Genomic DNA, 23441 nt, shown 5'->3' with positions numbered 1-23441 from the left:
GGGCGGAGAGATGGCGGCTCGCGGGGCGAGCTGAGGACTGAGACCCGGGTGACCGGCGCTCCCAGCTCTGCGCCTTGCACCCTCCTGTCTGTGCTACGGGAGGACTAGCAGTCCCTGCTCAGTGCTTATAAGCCCTGAGTTTAAACAGGCTTCGGAGGTGAGGCCGGTGCCCGCTGTAGACACCCAGGTAACCTTACCTGTTGCTAATGCTGTTAGCGTCACCTGCCCGGGGAGGCCTCGCTGACCATTCCTCACTCCCAGTCCCCTTCCCAACCTGATTTTTCTCCCTAGTTGGAATCACCATCTAGCACACTGTATTTTTATTGTTTGCTCACTACGTGGGTAATGTTAGCAATAGTAGGTGCTCAGTTAATTTTTTAAAAATGTATGCATGCAAGAATTGGGGTGTGAGGCAGAGGTGGGGTGAGAGGTGACGGGTGGGGGGAGCTGAGAGGATTCACCAGAGACAGAGTGGGGAGCAGAACAGGCGGATTGACTGAAATACACTGCTGAGGGGAGCAGCCCTGGAGACTGGAGAGGTCTGCTGCTGCCATGTGTGGGTTAGCTCCCTGGCTGAGGATAGAGCTCAGACCTCGGCCATGGATGATAACGTGATAAAGCTGAGACTTAACAACCCTACCCCACCTGGGAGGCTGTAGGGTAAGGTAAAAAGTATCAGGCTTTTCTGCCCTCCCGCTGTTGGGATAGATGAGGGAACCCTGTGGTCCTGAATGCATGCCTGATGGCGGGCACCTGAAGTGGGTGCACCTGGGCTGAGAGACTGAGTTTATAAGGGCAGCGTCACCGGGATGCCAGCAGAAGCTAAGAATGAACGGAAGCCGAAAGAAGAAGAGAAGCAGAGAGAATGCCAGAGAGAGCCCAGACAGAGTGAGAATTTGCTGGGGGCTGGGAGTACTGCCAGCCTCCCGGCCCCCCAGCACCCCTGCCTGCCATATGCCTGGTAAATCTAAATAAGAGACCTGCAGAAGCCACTGAGGACTCTGACTCCTCCTTTACCCGGTCTGCATGGGATCATAGAAAACCTGCTCCTTGCCCTTCCTGCCCCTACAGAGGCCCTCAGTAAATTGCTGTTGATTGAATTATAATTTTTCAATTATAATTGAAAATTATAATTTATAATTCGTATTTTCCTAGCTTTATAATTCGTATTTTCCTAGCCCCTATCACATTTGCTCCTGGTGCAAACTTTTGTACTTTAACTTTCAGGGTTCTACTGAAGTAGAAGATCAGCAGAGAAATCTCAGTGTTGCTTTTTAAGTGCTTTGGATATTTATATCGAGCGCCTTCTAGATGCGCCGCCTAACGGCGGGGGCAGGAAGGAACTGGAAAGGGGAAACGAAATATCACCCAGGATTTACCTTACTGGGGACCTCCACCGGACACCCTGAGGCCAAGGTAAGAATGGTGCGTCCCACTGTGACAAACTGCTACGACAGAGACAGGTCCAGGTGGTGAAGCGCTGCAACTGCTGGAAGCCCGGAGGGGAGGAACCCTGGTGAACCAGGAGGGAAGTCGAGGGGCTGGGGGTTGAGGCACAGGCCCGGTAGTGAAGATGGGGGAGGGGGTGACAGCCTAGTGCAGGTAGGGATGATGGGGAGGGGACCAGCCTTTAAACATCCGGCTTTGTGGCAGCTGAGCTGTGATCTAGGCAGAAGCAGGGCAGAGAACAGAAACTTTCTTGTGCGAAGATTGTCCAGAGCTAGAGAGATGTTCAAAATTCTTTCACCGGTAACCCCATCCCTTATTCGAAGAAAATCGTCCAAAAAAAGAAAATTTAAGTTTCCCACTGCAGCGGTTTGCAGGGAGATAAATGGAAATATCCTAAATGTCCAGCAATAAAGGTACATCCATCAGATGAGATAATCAGCATGCATCCTCAAACCCGTTCTGATGACTTGGGAGCCAATAAGCAAACTTTTTATAATAAGTGAGACATGCAAAGAGAAAAACAGGGTGTAACTGTATTCACAGTTAAGGTGAAATTAATATGCCTCATGGTTAAAACCAGAAAAAGAACACCAGAGATTGGGTTGCTGTATTAAAGATGGTGAGATACAGATGAATTGTGTTGGATTAAAATCTTTTATTCTGTATTAAGTATATAAAACTATATACCAAAGACAGTTGTTTTACAGTGCCTTTCTAAGTATGAGAATTATGGGTTGTGATCAGCTCTAAATATGGATTTTATGTGTGATCCATTTTAAAAAAAATGGATCATATATTCATCATAATGAAGCCAGTGTGCGCTGTTACTGTGATTATAGCTGTTGCTTCTGCTTTTCACACCAGTAGCCCTTAAACCACTACAGTTCTTGTCCCATAAAGTTATAAAAAGGGAATTACAGACATTTTAGATGAGTAAGCAGAGAGACACAAACTTTGTTCAAGAAAGTAAAGAAAAGTTTATTTAGAGGAAAAAAGAACAAAAGCAAGGACTTCCAGGTGTGCTGTGCCTAGGGGATATTTAAACCTTTTTTTCTCTATTCTAAAACGTCATCATACTACTTTGTGATTGGCTTTCTCTTAGTGACCATACTCATCCAGGCAGATTTGCCCAATTTCTCAGCTCTTATCTAGAGTTTACCTCCCCCTGCCCCAAGGTCTCTTAAACTTTACTGCCCCCATTAACCTTAAAGTTTAGCCTTAAAATTTACTGCCCCCGTTAACCCTCCTGGGTTTCTTTTTTTTTTTTAAGATTTATTTATTTATGCATACAAAAACTGTGTGGTACAGGCCAGAGGGGTGTGGGGGGGGGTGGGGAGGGAGAGTGAGCGGATTCACCAGAGACAGTGGGGAACAGAACAGGTGGATTGACTGAAATACACAGCTGAGGGGAGCAGCGGGAGAGACAGGAGAGGTCTGCTGCACCATGAGGGTAGCTCCCTGGATGGAGATCAAACTCGTGCTGCAGTGGCTGTGGATAGCTTCATAGTTTGCGTCTTAATCCCTTGTGCCACCAGGGAGGCCCCCTCCTGGATTTCTGACCTCATCTCTGGAGTATGTTTGGTTAGCATGTCTTAGAATTTACTGTCCTTATCTCTGGAGTATGTTTTGGTTAGCACCTTTTTAACCCTTCAGAAGTCCCTATCAGCATTGTCCCTGAAGCTGCCAAATTAACCCTAATTGGCCCTTGGACTCAATAATTGCTAGGTCCATGGCCTCTCTGGTGGCACAAGGAGTTAAGCACCTCACTATGAAACAATCCGCAGCCTCTGCAGCACGAGTTTTATCCCCAGCCGGCCAGGGAGCAACCCACATGGTGCAGCAGACCTCTCCTGTCTCGCCCGCTGCTCCACTCAGCAGTGCACTTCGGTCAGTCTGCCTGTTCTGTTCCCCACTCTGTCTCTGATGAATCCTCTCACCCCCCGCATCTGGCCTACATCCCAGCTCTTGTATGCATAAATAAATAAATCTTTAAAAAAATAATTGCTAGGTCCATTGTAGAAACAGAGTATTGAAAGCACAAGAGAAACTAGGGCAATATTAATGAGTTTGGTAGATTGTAGCCTGGTTTGATATTATTTTTATGGCATTTGTTTTTGAAAGTTGAGATATAATCCATATACCATAAAATTTGCCCTTTCAAATTTAAAATAAAGTGGTTTGTAGTATATTAATTTTGTACATAGCACGACTAGTACCAGAATGTTTTTGTCACTCCAAAAAGGCCTATGTGAGTTGTCATTCTCGTTTCCACCCTCCCTATAGTACCTGGCAACCATTGATCTACTTTTTGTGTCCATGGATTTATCCATCTTGGATATTTTATATAAATGGAATCATACAATATATGGCCATTGTGTACCTGTGTACCATTCTATGGGTTGCCTTTTCATTTTCTAGACAGTGCCCTTTTAATTTTGATGAGGTTCAAATTATTTTTCTCTTGTCATATCGGCTCTTGGTGTCAAATGTAAGAACTCATTGCTTACCCAAGATAATGAAGATTTATCCATGTATTTTCTTCCAAGAGATTTATAGTTTTATCTTTTAGATTTAAATTTTTACTCTGAATTTTGAGTTAGTTTTTGTAAATTATGTGAGGCAGAGATACAATTTTTTTTTTTTTTTGAAGATTTATTTATCCACAAATAAATAAAGCAAGAGCTGGGGTGTAGGCCAGAGGTGCAGTGGTGGGGGTGTGGTGAGAGGATTCACCAGAGACAGAGGGGATCAGAACAGGTGTATTGACTGAAATATACTGCTGAAGGGAGTTGTGGGTGAGCCAAGAGAGGCCTGCGGTGCCATTTGGGTTAGCTCCCTGGCCGGGGATTGAACTTGTGCTGCAGTGGCTACTGATAGTTTCATAGTGCTGAGACTTAACTCCTTGCACCACTAGGGAGGCCCCAACTCTAGTCTTTTGTGTGTGCTCATCCAATTTTCCCAGCCCCATTTGTTGAAAGGACTATTCTTTTCCCCATTGAATTGTGTTGTCACACACACAAAAAAAAACATTTGACTGTAAATGTAAGAGTTTGTTTCTGGATTCTCAACTCTAGTTCACTGATTTGTATACAGTACTTTTGCTTTCGGGAGAATAGGCAAAGAGTACAAAAGATATCTGTATTAGTTCTTTTTTTTTTTTGGTCAATTTCACAGCACTTGTAATACAAATGGGGAGACCTTTCTTGAGCCATTTAGTTCCTCTTTGTGGGGGTGGGGATCCTGGGACAGCTGGTGTAGGTATCTTTCACCGAGGCCCTGAAAGTGAGCGAGAGAGCATGGGAGAGAAAAAAGCCACTTTGGGCTTCCCAGATAAGTGAGCACACCCTGGGGAGCCTGAACCATAGCCTAGAGAACACTCAAGGAGTACAGCAGGTCTTACTCTTTGGCGGAGAAACCTCAGGTATCTTCCCAGGGTTGACCACCCTGTCTGATTTCCTCCCAGACAAGAGAGAGCATCTATCTTTACAATGTCGGCAATCCTAGACTCAATATGTACAATGCATGCAACACCCTGCCTGCTACTTGCAAACTGCTGACTACTGTGTGTAATATCCAGGCCAAAAACAGGAGCTGGCCAGTAGATGGTCGAACTAATAGTGGAAGCCAAAAGGCTTCAGTCCATCTATGGCTACTTGGTCCATATAGGTGGCTTCCAAGCTGAGCCCAGTATGGCCTCCTTCGACCTCGGGAGTCTTCAGCCACAGCCCGGAGCATGACTACTATTCAACCATGGCAGCCTCCAGGCTGAATCCAAGGATAGCCTACTAGTCAATGTAAGCGACCTCCAGGCAGAGCCAGGGCTTACCTGCTGGTCAACGTAGGCAGCCTTCAGGCTAACCCCGGTTCTGCCAGCTGGTCAAACTTGGAATCCATTAACCCTAGCGCAGGGCTGAGACACTGTTTGACATAGACAGCCTCCAGGAAGAACCTGGGACCGGCCTTCTGGTTGAACTCAGCCCCCACCAGGTTGATTGGATTCTTCCTATTGGTCGCCCTCAGCCCCCTTCAGTCTGAGATTGTGTCCGGCCTTCTGGTGCACCTCAGCAGCCTCTAGTCTGACTGGGCCTGGCTTGCAAGTTGACCCAGGCAGTCTCCAGGCTGGAACTCCTGCTGCCTTACAGGTCCACCTAGGCAACCTCCAAGCTAAATCGGGGGCCAGTCTACTGGTCAGCTTCCCAGTCTCTAGGCTGAGCCCAGGGCCATCCAGATTGAGCTGCTGGCATTGAGATTGAGCTGGTAATGTCAGCTGTTAACGTTAAGGAGCTCTAGTTGAGTTAAGATGTACAAACCAATGGCTGTTCACTTTGGAGCTCCCCAGATCCCCCATAGCCAGCATTCTCTTTGCAATTGGCTGCCTCTGATACTGGGTCTGGCATTCTGGTCCCCCTGAAAACCTGCCAGGCTGAGCCTGGGGAGGCCTGCTGGCCAACCTTGGCAGTTCTAGTCTGAAACTGGGGCCGATTTCTGGTTGACCTCCTCAGCCTCAAATCCTATCCTGGAGCAATCTGATGGTCATCCTCAGCACCAAACAGGGTGACCGGGGCCGGCCTTCTGGTCAACCTCAGCCCCCTCCAAACTGACTGGAGTCGGCCTTCTGCTCCACCAGCCCGTGTGTGTGTGTGTGTGTGTGTGTGTGTGTGTGTTTCCACCCCACCCAACTGACAGGGACCAGCCTTCTGGTCGACCCCAGCACCTACCCAGCCTCCAGGCTGACTCAGGGCTGGACTGCTGGTCCACCTCCCCAGCAAGCAAGTGAAGGATGGTGCTGGCCTGCTGTTCAAATTCCCCAGGCTGCAGGCTAAAGATGAGGCTGGCCTGCTGGTCGACCTCCCCAGGCTTCAGGCTGACTCAGGCCCAGCTTGCTGGTCCACCTCCCCAGGCTGCAGGCTGAGGATGGGACCAGCATGCTGGTTGATGTCCCCAGGCTTCAGGCTGACTTGGGGCAGCCTGATGGTCAAGTTGGCCAGCCTCCAGGCTGACTTGGGCCTGGCCTCTTGGTCCACCTCCCCAGGCTGCAGGCTGAGGATGGGGCCGGCCTGCTGGTTCAACTCCCCAGGAGGCAGGCTGACCTGGGGCCAGTCTGCAGGTCGACCTGCCCAGCCTCCGGACTGACTCAGGGCCTGACTGCTGGTACACCTGCCCAGGCCCCAGACTGACTGGAACCAGTCTTATGGTCGACCCAAGTAGCCGCCCAGCCTCCAGTCCAACTCAGGGCCGGCCAGCTGATTCAATACTCTGCCTGCATGCTGAGGATGGTGCTGCCCTGCTGGTACACATCACCTGACTGCAGACTAAGGATGGTGCAGATCTGCTGGACGAACTCCCCAGCCTGCAGGCTAAGGATGGTGTCGGTACTGGTCGACCATCCCAGGCTGCAGACTGACTCGGGGATGGCCTGCTGATCATCCTCCCCAACCTCCAGGCTGAGCCTTGGACCCGCCTGCTGGTGCATCTCAGCAGCCTCCAAATGGGAGCTGTGGCCCGTCTGCTCATACCCGATCATGTATGCAGCCTGTCCCAGGAGATTGGAGCTCATCGGGTTCCAGGTTTCAAACTGAACTGGCACTGTCCTGATGTTTGTTTAGGGAACTTCTACTTCAGTTAGGGCCCATGACCCACCAGCAGTTCAAGTGGGGGCTCTCTCACATGTGTGGCTGTCCTGCTGGTTACCTACCCAGGCTCCTGGCTGAATCAGGGCCGCTTTACTGAGGAGCCCCCCAGCCTCCAGGCTGAGGCCTGGGTCAGGCTGCTAGTCGACCTCTACAACCGCCTGGCTGAACAGGGATCGGCCAGAGGTTAGGCCTACCAAGCCTCCGAGCTGGGCCCGGGGCCGGAATGCTGGTCCACTTCAGCAGCCTCCAGGCCGGGACTGGGCCCAGCCAGTGGTTGACGGTGGCAATCTTCACTGTGGAGTGCGCCGGGATGGTCGGTCACCCCAGGCCACTCCCTCCTGAATTGGGGCCAGGACAGGGCTGATGACCAAACTCAGCTCCTCCAAGCTGTTTGGCAGCTGGCCTGCTGGTCGACCTCTCCAGCAGGAAGGCCGAAGATGGTGCTGGCCCACTGTCAACCTCCCCAGGCTGTAGGCTGAGGGTGAGGCCGTCCCGCTGGTCGACCTCCCCAGGTTGCAGGCTGAGGGTGAGGCCGGCCCACTGGTCGTCCACCCAGGGATGCTGGCTGAGGGTGAGGCCAGCCCACTGGTTGACTTCCCCTGGCTAGAAGCTGACTGGGGGCCAACCGGCTGGTGGAGCTGGCCAGCCTGCCTGGTGACTTGGGCCAGGCCTGCTGGTCTAAATCACCTACCTCCAGCTGAGCCCGGGACCTGTCTGCTATTGCACCTCCACAGCCTCTTACCTGGATCCATGGTCCATGTGCTAGACCGACACCGTGTGCAGCCCAGCCCACAGGCTGGGCCAGGGCTGGCCATCAGGTCCACCTCCTCAGCCCCCAGGCTGGGCTGGGGCCGGCCAGCAGGTGACCTCTTCAGCCCCCAGGCTGGGCTGGCGACTGCCTACCGGTCGATCTCCTCAGCCCCCAGACTACGCTGGGGTTGGACAGCTGGTCGATCTCCTAAGCCCCAGGCTGGGCTGCAGCCGGCCAGCCAGTTGACCTCCTCAACCCCCAGGCTGGGCTCGGCCGGCCAGCAGGTCGAACTCTTCAGCATGCTTTCTGGGCTGGGGTCGGCTTGCCAGTCGACACCAACAGCCCCCAGGCTGGGCTGGGACCGGCCAGCAGGTCGACCTCCTCAGCCCCCAGGTTGGCTGGGGACAACCTGTAGTATGACCTTCTCAGCCCCCAGGCTGGGCTAGGTTCGGCCTCCCGGTGCACCTCCTCAGCCCGCAGGCTGGGCTGGGGCCGGGAACCAGTCGAACGCTTTACCCCAGTGTCTGGGCTGGGGATGGCCTGCTGGTTGTCCTCCTCAGCCCCCAGGCTGGGCCGGGGCCGGCCAGCAGGTGGACCTCCTCAGCCCCCATTCTGGGCTGAGGCCGGCCAGCAGGTCGAACTCCTCAGCCCCCAAGGTGGGTTGGGGCCGGCCAGCAGGTGGACCTCCTCAGCCATCAGGCTGGGCTGGGGCCGCCAGCAGGTGAACCTCCTCAGCCCCCAGGCTGTGTGGGGACGACCTGTAGTATGACCTTCTCAGCCCCCAGGCTGGGCTAGGTTCGGCCTCCTGGTGGACCTCCTCAGCCCGCAGGCTGGGCTGGGTCCGGAAACCGGTCAAACTCTTTACCCCAGTGTCTGGGCTGGGGACGGCCTTCTGGTCGTCCTCCTCAGCCCCCAGGCTGAGCCAGGGCCGGCCAGCAGGTGGACCTCCTCAGCCCCCAGGCTGGACCGGGGCCGGCCAGCAGGTCGATGTCCTCAGCCCCAAGGCTGGGCTGGGACCGGCCAGCAGGTCGACCTTCTAAGCCTCCAGGCTGGCCTGGGGCCGACCAGCCAGTCAACCTCCTCAGCCCCTAGGCTGGGCTGGGGCCGGCATGCTGGTCGACCTCCTCAGCCCCCAGGCTGGGCCGGGGCAGGCCAGCAGGTCTAACTCCTCAGCCCTCAAGGTGGGTTGGGGCCGGCCAGCAGGACGACCTCCTCAGTCATCAGGCAGGGCTGGGGTCGGCCAGCATTTGAACTTGTCAGCCCCCAGGCTGGGCTCGGGCCGGCCAGCAGGTTGACCTCCTCAGCCCCCAGGCTGGCTGGGGACAACCTGTAGTACGACCTTCTCAGCCCCCAGGCTGGGCTAGGTTCGGGCTCCCGGTGGACCTCCTCAGCCCCCAGGCTGGGCTGGGGCCGGCCAGCAGCTCGATCTCCTTAGCCCCCAGGCTGGGATCGGCCAGCCAGCAGGTCGACCTCCTCAGCCCCCATTCTGGGCTGGGGCAGGCCAGCAGGTCGACCTCCTCAGCCCCCAGGCTGGCAGGGACGACCTGTAGTAGGACCTCCTCAGCCCCCATTCTGGGCTGGGGCAGGCCAGCAGGTCGACCTCCATAGCTCCCAGGCTGGGCTGGGGCCGGTCAGCAGGTTGACCTCCTCAGCCCCCAGGCTGGCAGGGACGACCTGTAGTAGGACCTTCTCAGCCCCCAGGCAGGGCTAGGTTCGGCCTCCCGGTGGACCTCCTCAGCTCGCAGGCTGGGCTGGGGACAGCCTGCTGGTCATCCTCCTCAGCCCCCAGGCTGGGCCAGAGCCGGCCAGCAGATCGACCTCCTCAGTCCCCAGACTGAGCTGGGGCGGCCAGCAGGTCGACCTCCTTAGCCCCGTTCTGGGCTGGGGCTGGCCAGCAGGTTGACCTCCTCACCTCTCAAGCTGGGCCGGGGCAGGCCAGCAGGTGGACCTCCTCAGCCCCAAGGCTGGCTGGGGACAACCTGTAATATGACCTTCTCAGCCCCCAGGCTGGGCCGGGGACAGCCAGCCTGTCAACCTCCTCATCCCCCAAGGTGGATTTGGGCCGGCCAGCCAGTCGACCTCCTCAGCCCCCAGGCTAGGCTGGGGCCGGCCAGCAGGTCGAACTCCTCAGCCATCAGGCTGGGCTGGGGCCAACCAGCAGGTTGACCTCCTCAGCCTCCAGGGTGGCTGGGGACGACCTGTAGTTCTCAGCCGCCATCTGGCTAGGTTCGGCCTCCCGGTGGACCTCCTCAGTTCGCAGTCTGGACTGGGGCCTGGAACCAGTCGAACTCTTTACCCCCTGTCTGGGCTGGGGACGGCCTGCTGGTTGTCCTCTTCAGCCCCCAGGCTGGACCGGTGTGGTCCAGCAGGTCGACCTCCTCAGCCCCCAGGCTGGGCTCGGGCGGCCAGCAGGTCGACCTCGTCAGCCACCATTCTGGGCTGGGGCCGGCCAGCAAGTCGACTTCCTCAGTCCCCAGGCTAGGCTGGGGCAGGCCAGAAGGTCGACCTCCTTAGCCCCCAGGCTGGACTGGCAACGGCCAGCAAGTCAACCTCCTCAGCCCCCAGGCTCAGCCGAGGCTGGCCTGCACGTCGTCTTCTTCAGCCTTCATGCCGGGCTCTTACTGGTCTGTTCGTCCACCTCCTAAGCCTCAAGGGTGGGCTTTGGCAGTTTGAATGTCAACCTCTTTAGTTTCCAGACTGTGCTGGGGCCCTCCTGGTGTTCTACCTCCTTATCATTAGGGAGGACTGTGGCTGTCCTGCAGGTCCATCTCCTCAGTCTCCCAGCTGGTCTGGTCGGCCTGCATGTGGACCTCCTCATCCTGCAGGCTCGCTGATGATGAGTCTGACCCACTGGTCGACCTCCCCGTGCTGCAGGCTGAGGGTGAGGCCGGCCTGCTGGTCAAATTCCTCCAGCTGCAAGCTGACTCGGTTCTAGCCTGTTAATCGAGACGGCCTGCCTAGTGGGTGACTTGGGTCCGGCCTTCTGGTCTACCTTACCAGCCTCCAGGCTGAGTCTGGGGCTGCCTGCTGGTGCACCTCAGCAGCCTCCAATCTGGATCCATGGTCCGTGTGCCTATCTGACACTGTGTGTAGCCTGTCTCGGGGCTTGGTGCTCATCATGCTCCAGGTACCAAATTGGACTGGCATCATCCTGATATTTGGTTAGGGAACTTCTAATTCAGTTGAGGGCCCATGACCTGCCGGCTGTGCAAGTGGGGGTGCTCTCTCCCCTGTGGCTGTCCTGCTGGTTACCTCCGCAGCCTCCAGCTTGAATCAGGGGTGCTTTGCTATGGAGTCCCCCAGCCTCCAGGCTGAATGGGCACCAGCCTCCTGGTCGACCTACCATGCCTCTAGGCTGAGGCCTGGGCCTGGGCCAGGCTTCTGGTCAACCTCCACAGCCTCCTGGCTATACAGGGATCGGCCAGAGGTTCGACCTGCCCAGCCTCCAGGCTAGGCCTGGGGCCGGAGTGCTGGTCCACTTCAGCATCCTCCAGGTCGAGACTGGGTCCGGCCTGTGGTTGACTGGCAGTCTTCATGGTGGAGTGCTCTGGGATGGCCGGTCAACCCAGGCCACTCCCTCCTGAATCGGCGCCGGGAGTGCTGACTAACCTCAGCTCCTCCAGGCTGGTTGTCGGCCGGCCTGCTGGTCCACCTCCCCAGTCTGCAGGCTGAGGAGGAGGCCGTACCACTGGTCGACCTCCCCGGGCTGCAGGCTGAGGATGAGGCCGGACTGCTGGTTGAACTCCCAGTCTGCATGCTGACTAGTGGCCAGCCTGCTCGTCGACCCCCCAGGTTCTGGGCTGAAACTGGACCGGCCTCTTGGTCCATCTTACGAAGCAGCAGGCTGAGGATGTTCCCCATACAGTTTGACCTCCCCAGGCTGCATGCAGATCTGGCACCCCCTCTGTGGAAGATCTCCCCAACCTGCAGGCTGAGGATGGTGCTTGTGCTGGTCGTCCTCTTTGCTGCGGTCTGACAATGGTGCCGGCCTGCTGGTCAACCTCCCCAGTCTGCAGGCTGAGCCAATCACTGGCCTCGTGTTCATTTTCAGCAGCCTCCAACCTGAATTCTTGCTTGGTTTGCTGGTACCCTGTCCTGACTCCAATCTGTTCCTGGTGCTTCGAGCTCATTGGGCTCCCATTCCCTAATTGAACTGGTACATTCTGCTGTTTGGTTTGGGAACTTCTATTTCAGTTTGGGTCTATGACGCACCTGCCCTTCATTTGGTGGTGCTCTATTGGACCTCTGGCCAGCGCTGGTCAACCTCCCCAGGCTGCAGACTGGGATGTGTCTAGCCTGCTGGTCGATCTCCCCAGCCTCCAGGCTGAATCTGTTCTAGGCTGCTGGTGGAGCCCCCCAGCCTCCTAGCTGATTGGGGATCATCCTGTGATCAGCCTCCGTTACCTCCATTCTGAGGCCTGGGCCAGGCTGCTGGTCCACCTCCACAGCTTCCAATCTGACTCAGGGCTGGCCTGCTGGTTGACTTCTCCAGCCTGAATCAGGGCCCAGCTACTGCTTGACCCCAGTACCCCCATGCTGTCTTGGACCAGCCTTCTGGTGCACTTCAGCTTCCTACAGGCTGCCTGGGGCCAGCTTTCTGATCGATGTGCCCCCTTGAGGCTAGATGAGTGTGGCCTTCTGTTCGGCCCTGGCAGCCTCTGCCTAAGTGGGCCCAGCTTGCAGCTGAGAGTATGCCTAGATGCAGGTCCACCTATTCAGCCTGTGACTGGTTTTGGCCCAGGCCTGATAGATCGACCTCCCTGTCTCTTGGCCAAGACCAGGGGATGCTTGTTGAGTTCCTGGCTTTGAGGTTGATCTGGGTCTGTCAGCTGTTACCATTTCGGAGCTTCTATGTGAGTTAGGGTCTAGGACCTGTGGGCTGTTCTGTTGGGGCTCTTCTATCTCCTCAGGGGTCAGCCTTAGTTTGCAATCGAGAGCCTCCAGCTGATACTGGTCTGTCCTTCTGGTGGACCTTAGCACCCTCTAGTCTCACTGGAGCTGGCTTTCTGGTCGATGTCAGCACCCTCCAGGCTCACTGAAGCTGGCCTTCTGATCAACCTTAGCACCCTCCAGGCTGAGCTTGAGGCGACCTACAGCCTGAAGCTGGGGTCTGTTGCTATCTAACCTCAGCAGCCTACAGCCTAGACCAGAGCAGCTTTCTGGTCAATCTGAGCCTCCTCCAAGCTGACTGGGGCTGGCCTTCTGGTGACCCCAGCCGTCCTCACCCCCACCCCCCCAGGCTGCCTGGAACCCGCCTTCTGATCAACCTCAGCCTCCTCCAGGCTGCCTGGAGCCAGCTTTCTGGTACATGAGCCCCCTCGAGGCTGAGATGGGTTGTGCCTGCAGCTTGACCCCAGCAGCCTCCTGGCTGACTCGGCCCAACTTGCAGCTTGACCCTGGCAGCCTCCGGGCTGAGAGGGCGCCTAGATTGCAGGTCCACCTAATCAGCCTCTGGCTGATTCTGGGCCTTGCCTCATGGTCAACCTCCTATCCTCTCGGCTGAGACTGGGGGCATATAGCTTATTGAGCTCCTGTTTTGTTGTTGTTGAGCTAGGTCTCGGCTGTTAACATTTAGGTGCTTCTAGGTGAGTTAGCATCTAGGACCAGCTGACTGTTCCCTTGGGGCTCTCCCATATCCTCAGGGGCCAGCCTTCTCTTTGCAAATTGAGAGCCTCTGAGCTGAGTCTGTGGCCAGCCTGTTCGGGACATCTGCATCCTCCAGACTGAGCCTTGGGCTGGCCTGCCATTTAACCTCGGGAAACTGTAGCACAGTATTGGCAATACTGTGTGCTCGTTGACTTCGTCAGCCTCCAGGTTCATCCCTGGGCTGGCCCGTTGGTCCACCTCTGCAGCCTCCAGGCTTAGCCCAGTGCTGGTCTGCTTGTTGTCCTCAATAGCCTCCAGGCTTAGGCTGGATCTTGCCTGCTGGTAGACCTTCCCAGTCTGTAAGCTGAGCCAGGGGTCATATAAGCTTCTAAATCCTGGGCTTCCAGATTGAGCTGTAGCAGTCTTGGTATTCCACTTTAGCAGCTTCTAGGTGAGTTAAGGTCTAGGACCCACTGGTTGTTAAACTTTGGGGCCCTCAGGCAAGCCCTCGGCCATTCTTCTGGTCAACCTCAGGAGCCTCCGCCCTTGCCTGTGTCTGGTCTCGGTCGGCCTAGGCAGCCTCCAATCTGGGGCTAGGGTGTTATTTACTTCAGCAGCCACCAGGCTGAACCAGAGGCCAGGCTACTCGTCCACCTCAGCAGCTCCAGGTTGATCCCAGGGCCATCTTGCTGGTTGACCTCATCAGCTTCCAGCCAATGCCAGTGCTGCGCTACTGGTAATCCTAGGAAGTCTCCATGCTGAGTCTTAGTCAGGCCTGCTGGTCAACTCTGGTAACCTGTAGCCAAAATGAGGGGCTGGAATACTGGTCAACTGTAGCATCCTCCAGGCTTGGCCACTGTTGTGCTGCTGGTTGATCTTGGCAGCCTCCATGATTAGTGGGTTTCAGCCTACTGATCAGTCTCATCAGCATCCAGGCTGATCTCAGCCCTGCCTGCTGGTCAGCCTCAGTCGCCTCCAACCGAAGCCCCAACTGGTCAAATGTTGGTCCAAAGCCTTCGGGCTGCATCTGTTGTGGGTTGGTTCGCACTGTCTGATGATCTTGGAAACCACCATGCTGGCCCATATCAGGACAATTTTCAACTAGGGTATCCTTCTATCTGATTACACATCATTTTCAGTTTGGTCTGGCACTTTGACCTCACGAGCCTTCCTGGTACATTTAGGTTCATGTCTTTCTTTGGATCTAGTCGGCAGTAGACTTCTGGAACCTGAAGGCTGGGCCAGGTCCAGCCAGCTGTTGACCTTAAGAACCTACAGGCTTAACCTGCCCAGCCAGCTGGTGGACCTCAGGAGCTTCCAGGCTGTATCATGTCTGGGTGTGGGTCTGGCAGGCAGTTCAGTCCACAACAGATGCAGTCTGAAGGCTTTGGACCAACAATTGACCAGTCGGGGCTTTGGTTGGAGGTGGCTGAGGCTGACCAGCAGGCAGGGCTGAGCTCAGCCTGGATGCTGATGAGATTGATCAGTAGTCCCTCTTTCTTATCTCTACTGTATCAGCAACACCGCACTTCAGGAGACTCAGACTGAGCTCAGGTCTAGCCAATTGGTGGACTTCAGGAACTTTTAGGCTAAGACCGTTCCAACCAGGTAGTCCGCCTTGGTCCTCCAGGCTGAGTCCAGCTGGCTGCTTACCCTTGAACTTGGACCTCCTAGGCCTGAGGTGTGACATCTAGTTGCCCATGAGCCAGCCAGGAGGGATAAGACACCATAGATGGTGCCTTCTCCTCCCTATTATCCACAACCCTGACTGCCAGAGGAGGGAGAGAGGGCTGGGGCACTAAGGGTGTGAACTGTACCAGCTGGTGAAGGTGGCATCACCACTCTTTTCAACTTGTCGTATACCTCAGGAGTGGAGAATGCCAGGGGCCTGCCTCTTGTCATTCCTGACTGGCCACAGTACCTGCCCACCTTATCTTGGTACATCCCCTTCTTCTCCCCTTGCAACATTGGTGCCAGAACCCCAGTGGGCATGCAGGCATTTCGGCCTGGAGAAGAGGCAGGGATTACTTACATTGCAGGCTTGTGGAAAGTCTCTATCTAAAACTCTTATTATTTCTTACAACTACACATGAATGTATAATAATCTCAAAAATTTCATTTTAAAAAGTAAAGATTATTTTTATAATACCTTCTCACTACCACCCTTTTCCATTGCCCAGGGACTAAAATAACTGTTTTGATCTATGAAGTTTGTGACCTTCTTCTGAGGTACTCACTCTTGGCCTCCAGGTGGCACCAACTGTCTCTCCCTGCCTCTAGCTTTTCAGAAACAAGAGCAGGAAGAGGCTCTCTCTACAAGTGCCTCTTGCCAGAAACAGGGCCCTTTGCCACGTCCTGGCTGCCAGAATGACTCAGGGCAGTTTCAGAGTCCTGGGCCTACCGTAAGGATCCCTAGCGTAGCAGAGAGTCAGGGCTACCTTTGCTTTAGAAACAGCTTTTAACCTCATAAACTGTGTTCTCCAGTCAAAGAAGCAGTCCCTCTTTCTTATCTCTACTGTGTTAGCAACACCGCACTGATAAAAGAAAGAAACCAGAGTTATGGAGCATGCTATACAATGCAGGATGCTGCTCAAAAGAGCAAGATCCTGGCCTTTTTATTGATAAGGGTAGGTCAGACTGGAAATATGATTATGTTATTTAGGGCTTTAGGGAGGGTGAGTCTGCTGATCAGATAAATCATAATCCTGACCCCAGACCCCCTCTTCTCCCCTCACCCCTCCTCCCTTCTCCCCTTCCTCCCCCCACCATGTTCCTGGCCATACGTCATGATGCATACCCATTGCCCCTGGGCGATCAAGTGTCCTCCTCTTGTTTAACTTGAAAGGAGCATTGTAGGGTCTGGCATGCTATATTTAGCAGACCCACATCTCTCCTTCAACCTTTGAAAGCATTCATTCATTTAATCAGCTCTTTTTGTGTATCCACTGCTACATAAAATATCTAAGCATGGCAAGTACTTCACTTATAAGCTACTATTATTAATAAAAATTATGTCTTTTGAGGACAAGATCATCAGTGTAATCCCACACACATACATTTACAAACTGTAAAGGGCGGGCCTCCCCGGTGGTGCAGCGGTTGAGCGTTGGGTTGCGAAGCTGCCCGTGGCCTCTGCGGCGCCGGTTCGATCCCCGGCTGCTCCCCTGCCACCCGAGGAGGGTCCCACATGGCGCGCAGACCTCTCCTGCCGCCCGCTGCTCCCCTCAGCAGTGTACTTCGGTCCTTCTGCCTGCTCTGCTCCCCGCTCTGGCTCTGGTGAATTCTCTCACCCTCCCGCGCTTCTGACTGTACCCAGTGCATGTATAAACAAACAAACAAATAAATAAATAAAACATGCCTCTATAAGAAAAAAAAAAAAAACTGTAAAGGGCTACCATGTGACAAGGTATGATCATTGTCAGGGGAGGGGCAGGGTCACATTGCAAGTGTCGGCTTTATCAAGGACCCTTACCTGGAAACAGATGCTTCATGGATTTTATCCTTAACTCACCCAAAGAAAGTTCTGAATAAAGATGAATCTCTCCTGCCCGTGTATGACTAAGCAGGTGTTTCTTGTCACAATTTTTTTTCCCTTTGCAAAACAGTAGTGGCAGCTCTCCTGCCCACCTGTGACTATACAGGTACCTCTCTTTTCTTTCTCCTTTTCCTAATAAACTTGTCCTTTCAAAATATAAAAAAGAAAGTTCAGAGTAAACATCACTGTCCTTTTACTGTCATAAAAACTGAATCTCAGGGATGTTATATATGTTGCCAGAGTTCCCACAGCTGCTGGGCAACAGAGTTGACATTCAAAAATAGTTCTTGGGTTTCCAAAGACTGCTGCTTCTCTTGAACCCCGAGCCATTAACGGAAAGGAAATCTCAGAGTGAAGGCACCTACAGGAGGATTTGAGCTGAACATATTTTTATCAGATGACCTGGGAAATTGGGTGAGCCTCGTTGTAGGGTAAGGTAAAAGTATCAGGCTTTTCTGCCCTCCTGCCATTAGGATAGATGACGGAACCCTGTGGTCCCGAATGCATGCCTGATGGCGGGCAGCTGGAGTAGGGTGTGGGCCTATGTAGAGGGGATTCACCTGGGCTAACACTGGGCTTTTAAGGGTGGCGTCACGGGAACGCCAGCAGAAGTTGAGAGAGGGGGAGCAGAGAAACGGAGAGAGAAGCAGAGCCATGGGAAGAGCAGAGAGAATGTGAGAGAATGCCAGAAAGCCCAGAGTGAAGACTTGCTGGGGGCTGGGAGGCCTGCCAGCCTCCTGGCCCCCCAGCGCCCCTGCCTGCCGTGCACCTGGTAATCCCAATAAAAGCCTGCAAAAGCCACTGAGGGCTCCAGGACTCTCTCACTCCTCCTTTACCCGGTCTGCTGGATCAGAAAACCTGCTCTGTGGTTGCCCTGTCCCTACACTCGTAAACCTGCTCTCCTTACATAGTTTCTTCTGAGCACCCAGACACAACTGTAAGTGTTCCTGAATTTAGTAAGAGATGTTTCCCAGGTTATTTTTTTTCCTGATCATAAAAATACCATATATTGGGGGGTGGTGTAGAGGAGGTTATTTTAGAATAATATATCAAAAAGAAAAGGAGAAAATAATTTTCCCATTACTACATTTTTATTTAGATTTGATGCACACAAAAGTATATATGAAAAATGCTTGTGTTCCCAAGCATAATAATTCAATAAACACTCAGGAATTCATCTCATGAATTTCAAATTGAGAGCATTACCAATGGCATAGTCTCCCTAAACTATCATACCCTGTCCAACCCTACCTTCCCAAATTTTTAGCTTATTGTCTCCCTGCCTTTTGGAACAAAACAAAACAAAACACATATATGTATGCTTAAATAATGAACTTTGTGGTTTTTGCTTGTTTGGGTGTTGCGTTAGAAACACTGCACTGATAAAGAAAACAGGAGTCGTGAATCAGGCTATGTAATGCAGGATGCTGCTCGGGAGCAAGATCCTGACCTTTTTATTGACAGAGAAAAGGGCAGGTTAAACTGAATACTGGATTTTGGGCTTTAGGGAGAGTGAGTCCACTGATATACTCCCAATTCCCACCCATGGCTCCAATCTCATTAACAAGGCATTCCATTGATCAGTCACAGAGTACATCAGTCAAGCCTTCCCCTCCCCCCCTAGGCATTCCTGGTCATACCTTGTGATTTATATCTATTATCCCAGGGCCATCAAGTGTCCTGTTCTTGTCTAATTTGAAAGGAGCCTTGTACACCCACGTTTGGGGGCTTTATATAAGTGACATCACACCTTACGTGGCATTCTAGCTTTTGCTGTACTCAGCATTCATCTAAAATTCTTTTTGTGGTAATGTAGCTGTGGTTTATCCTTTTAACTGCTGTATAATATTCCAGTGTGGATTTACCATTACATACTTATCTGCTTTCTTATTACAAGCATTTAGTTTGTCTCCAATATTTTTTAATTACAAAGAAAATATTGCTATGAACATTCCTGTGCCTGTCTTCTGATGCATCTATGCAGGAATGCCTCTCAGTTATACATTAGGGATGATGTTGCCCAGAATAGTAAACCCTACAAGATAGTGCCAACTGTTTGCCAAAGTTTTTGTACCAGTTTGTACTCCCACTATGGAGAAGATCCACAGCCTTTCCAGTTTGCTGTTAAGTTTAGATTTTACCCATCTAGTTTACATGTAAGTGGAATCTCATTTGGGTTTAATTTCTAAGTTGAAAACGTTCATCTGGATATTAGACAATCATGATCCATCTCTGAAATGTCCATTCATGTCTTTAGTTGTTTTCTTTGGTACCCAGTATGTAGGCATTTTCTCTATATTGTGATTACAAATCTTTGTCGATTATATTTGTTTCTTCTCCCAGTTCATAAGTTGTCTTTTCGTCTTCCTTATGGTATGTTTTGATAAGTGGAATTTTAAAAATGTAGTATTGAATTACCAATATTTCCTTCTGTTGAAAGCATTTTTGTGTGTATTTTTAAATAAATATTTCGCTATTTTGAGGTAAGAAATATTCTTTTACATCAGTGCTATGCAGTAGGACTTTCTACAGTATTGAAAATGTTCCCCATCTGACTGTCCACATGTGACTATTGAACACATGAAATGTGGCTAGTGTGACTTTAGGTACTGAATTTTAAGCTTTATTTAATTACTTCAGAATTATATTGAATAGCAATATGTAACTAGTACCTATTGTATTGATCAGTGCAGTTTTTATGCTTTTTTTGGTAAGGAGCCAATTTCTTGGGTTTTATTCTGTATGGATTATCTATGGCCCCAACACTATTTATTGAATAATCCTTTCTTTCCATACTGATAGTCAGTGCCAATTTTGTCCTATATTAAACTTCCATTTATATTCTGTTTATATGTTATATATCAAAGACCCATTTATATGGACTGCCTATTCTGTATTATGTCAATCAGTCTCTCCCTGTGTCAATTTCACAGTCTTCATTATCATAATCTTAGAATAGGTCTTGATATCCATCTTATTCTTCTTGTGACATTCTTACTTCTTCTTGGCCTTTGTGCCACTATACAAATCCTCCAGATAAAGCTTGTTCCATAAACAAACTTGTGAAATTTTAATTAGAATTGTATTAAATCAGTAGATCAACTGAGGCGATCTTTAGCATAACCATCATTTATATATGTACATATTTATATCTATTCTATATAATTGTAATTATACAATATAATGTATACTAAATTATATACTTACAGAATTGTCTTGTATTAGAGGACTGATGGGTGCTAGGCACTGTGTTTAAGTCGCACAACCCTGAGTGGCATATGTGTGGGGTGCTGTTGTTATCCTCATTCCAAATAAACTGGAATTTACTTGCAAAAGTCACCCAGGAAACAAACTTGAAAAGCCAGAGTTTGAGCCCAAGTCTGTTTGACTTCAAAACTGTGACTCCGATTACCAAAGTGTGTTGAAACCATCCCTTATCCCAAATAATTAGATGTTTCCAGTTTTTCCATGTGTAAGTGACATTGTGATGACTATCTTGAGCATACATTCCCATTTCCCATTGTTTTCCTAGGCTACAGTCCTACCAGGCAGTTCCTTTCAAATGATATGAACATTTTTGAGACTGTCTTCAGAAAGTTCATGTCAGCTCCACTTCCGCAGCTTGTTTTGGTATCAGCATTTACCAATCATTGTCCCTAGTTAACAACCAGGGAGGGAAACTGACATTTCTAGAGTCTCTCCTTTGGGCTAGACGTAGTATTAACTCATTCTCTTACATGATTTCTTGATCTCATGACAGCATCAGGAAACCAAGGCTCACGGAGGTATACTTACTCATTTACCCAAGATCACATAGCAAGATAGGAATACAAAGCAGGCAGGGTGTTACACACCTCCTCAAGTCCTTCCAAAGGATTCCCCTGGTGCTCAGAATAAAATCCAAACTCTTCCCTATGGCCTGTGAGGCACTAATGACCTGTATCCCATCTCTTTCTCCCTCTACCTCCATCTAGCCACACTGCTATTCTTTTTTATATATATATATATATATATTTAAAGATTGATTTATTTTTATATAAGAACCAGGGTACAGACCAGATGTTCAGGAGGGTGAGAAGCTTCACCAGAGACAGCGGGGAACAGAACAGGCAGACTGATGAAATACACTGCTGAGGGGAGCAGCGGGCAAGACAGGAGAGGTCTGCGGTGCCATGTGGGATTCTCACCAGCCGGCTGGAATCGAACCCACACTGCAGAGGCTGCAGACAGCTTCACAGTGCAGTGCTCAACTGCCTGCACCACCAGGGAGGCCCCACATTGCTATTTTTTCTCTCCCTCCAACTACTCACAATCCTGCCCACTGAAGAGCCTTTGCCCAATCATTTTCCGCATCTTTTATGTGGCTGTTGATATCTGTTCTTGCTCTGCTGAAAGATCACCCCACCTTCAGTGGGGCCATCTTTACTACCACAGCTAAAGTAATACCCCTCTCTTTTCCATAATCTTGTTTTATTTTCCTCGTGGGAAGTTATCACTCTTCAAATTGATCATTTATTGTGTTAATTGGGCTTCCCCAGAGAAACAGAAACAATGGGGAGAGGTGTGGAGAGAAAGACAGATTGACCAATTGATTGATTATAATTTTTACACATAGTAATAAAAGTGGGCAAGTCTTAAAATCTGCAGGATGAGTCAGTAATCTGGATTCTTAATTTAATGCCAGTGTGAGCCCACAGGTCTGAAAACCAAGAGAGCTGATAGTATAGTTCCATCTGAAGACTAGCAAGCTCATCATCCAGAAAAATCCAATGTTTCAGGATTTTCAAGTCCAAAGACAGGGAAAAAGCTGATGTCTCAGTTTGAAGGCAGTCAGGCAGGAGGAGTCAGCTCTTTTGTTTTATTTAGATCTTCAACTAATTGGGTGATGCCCACCCATTTTGAAGTGCACAATCTGCTTTACTCAGTCTGATGATTTAAATGATAGCTGAGTCATAAAAACTCTCACAGCATACTGCTTGACCAAATATCTGGGCACCCCCATGGCCCAGTCATATGAAATTAACCATTCTCATTTGTTTATTGTCATCTCTCTCCCCTTAGCTACTAAGGCAGCTGCTTGTCTGCCATATCCCCAGCACGGGCATACAGTAGATGCTCAGTAAATAACAGTTGAGTGAATGAATGACAGAACCCAGATTCCAGCCCAAGTCTAAGCAACTCCATGTATATTCTTTATCAGCAATAAGAAATTCCTTCATATTGATCACTATTTATAAAAAAGAAAAACCTAATGTGACATCTAAAGTCAAATCGATATCTGTGTACAAATGTGTGATTTCCTTTTCTTGTGATAAAAGCATGCTGGACTGTGAATCTGAGGGCACTACTCGACTTCTTGTAGATCTTTGGTTCCCAAGCAAAAAAATTAACACCCACCTGCTCTTCTCTGAGTGTGTGACTGTAAACCAAAAAGCCTGCCACAAAGCTTCAAGGTTACTGAGACAGTTTTCCTGTCACTGCTAAGTAGGAGGAGAACCAGCCATCTCTAGGTTCTTCCACCCTCCAGGAGGGGTGGCATAGCTGTATAGTTATTAGTGACTCACTCAGAGCTGGTGACAATGAATAAAAAGGGTTTAGAACATCTCCACCCACCAGCAGAATGAAGAATAATGACTGTCCAGTAACCCCACAGGGAGTGTCTGTGATGAGCTGTGTGGCCTGCACCCACCCCTCGGCGAGCATCCATATACAAACCATAACACAGGTGCAGTCAATGTTGAGTCGTGCCCAGGTTTGAGGACTTTGTACTCAGAAGACCCCCTGACAAATCTGCCTTTACAGAAACAGCTAAAATACACACACATGCTATCTGGAATGTACATGAATCTGGCCTGTGGGAGTAAATCAGGAGCACATTTCCTGTGCAAGGACCAAGTTGCAGTACCCCCCACCCCCAAGATTGTTTATAGTGTGATTTAGAAATCCCTAGGAAGCTCAGCCATATGGGTGATTTTATTTTTCAAATAACGTCATCAGGGACCTACTATACATTATGCTTCGCTCAGAAAAGACATAAACCAGAATTGGGAGCTTGTGGGTGGGGAGAAAGGCTTATACCTGGATTGCCCAGGATGCAGTGTAAGCTTGCATTTGTACCAACCTAGGCAACCAGGGCACCGGGGAGAGAGAGAAGGAGAAAGAAGATACTTGAAAAAATTAAATATGTGATATTTAGCCCCTAGAAAAGACTCAGTGTCCATCACAGAAAAAATATCAGAACATCACTGGTATATATATATATATATATATATATATATATAATCTTTTAATTTTGCTATAGAATTTGGCAAAGCCTTCTGGCAAAGTGCAATGGGAGCCATTCCACCTAGGTTCTGCTCTAGCCCTGCCATAAGTCCCATAGATCTTTATTTTTTTTTTTAAAGATTTATTTATTTATTTGTTTAAACAAACACTGGGTACAGTCAGAAGCACAGGAGGGTGAGAGAATTCACCAGAGCCAGAGTGG

General features: G+C 50.9%; 1 protein-coding gene across 2 annotated transcripts in view; it reads left to right on the top strand.

Moving 5' to 3' along the window:
* The first annotated feature begins 25 nt into the window (after positions 1-25).
* Positions 26-23441, top strand: part of CNBP (CCHC-type zinc finger nucleic acid binding protein) — a 75378-nt gene continuing 51962 nt past the window's right edge. The window contains exons 1-2 of one of the 2 annotated variants that reach the window (XM_054701456.1): positions 26-157; positions 1228-1416. The gene's annotated coding sequence lies outside the window, so the exon portion shown is untranslated. Of the gene's footprint in view, positions 188-1227; positions 1417-23441 lie in introns of both variants that reach the window. The other variant, XM_054701420.1, reaches the window with a different exon arrangement.

The sequence above is a fragment of the Talpa occidentalis genome, unplaced genomic scaffold (genome assembly GCF_014898055.3).
Source record: "Talpa occidentalis isolate TD23 unplaced genomic scaffold, MPIMG_talOcc4v2.1 talOcc4.10, whole genome shotgun sequence".
Taxonomy (NCBI): Eukaryota; Metazoa; Chordata; class Mammalia; order Eulipotyphla; family Talpidae; genus Talpa; species Talpa occidentalis.
This window is presented reverse-complemented; position numbering and strand designations above follow the sequence as displayed.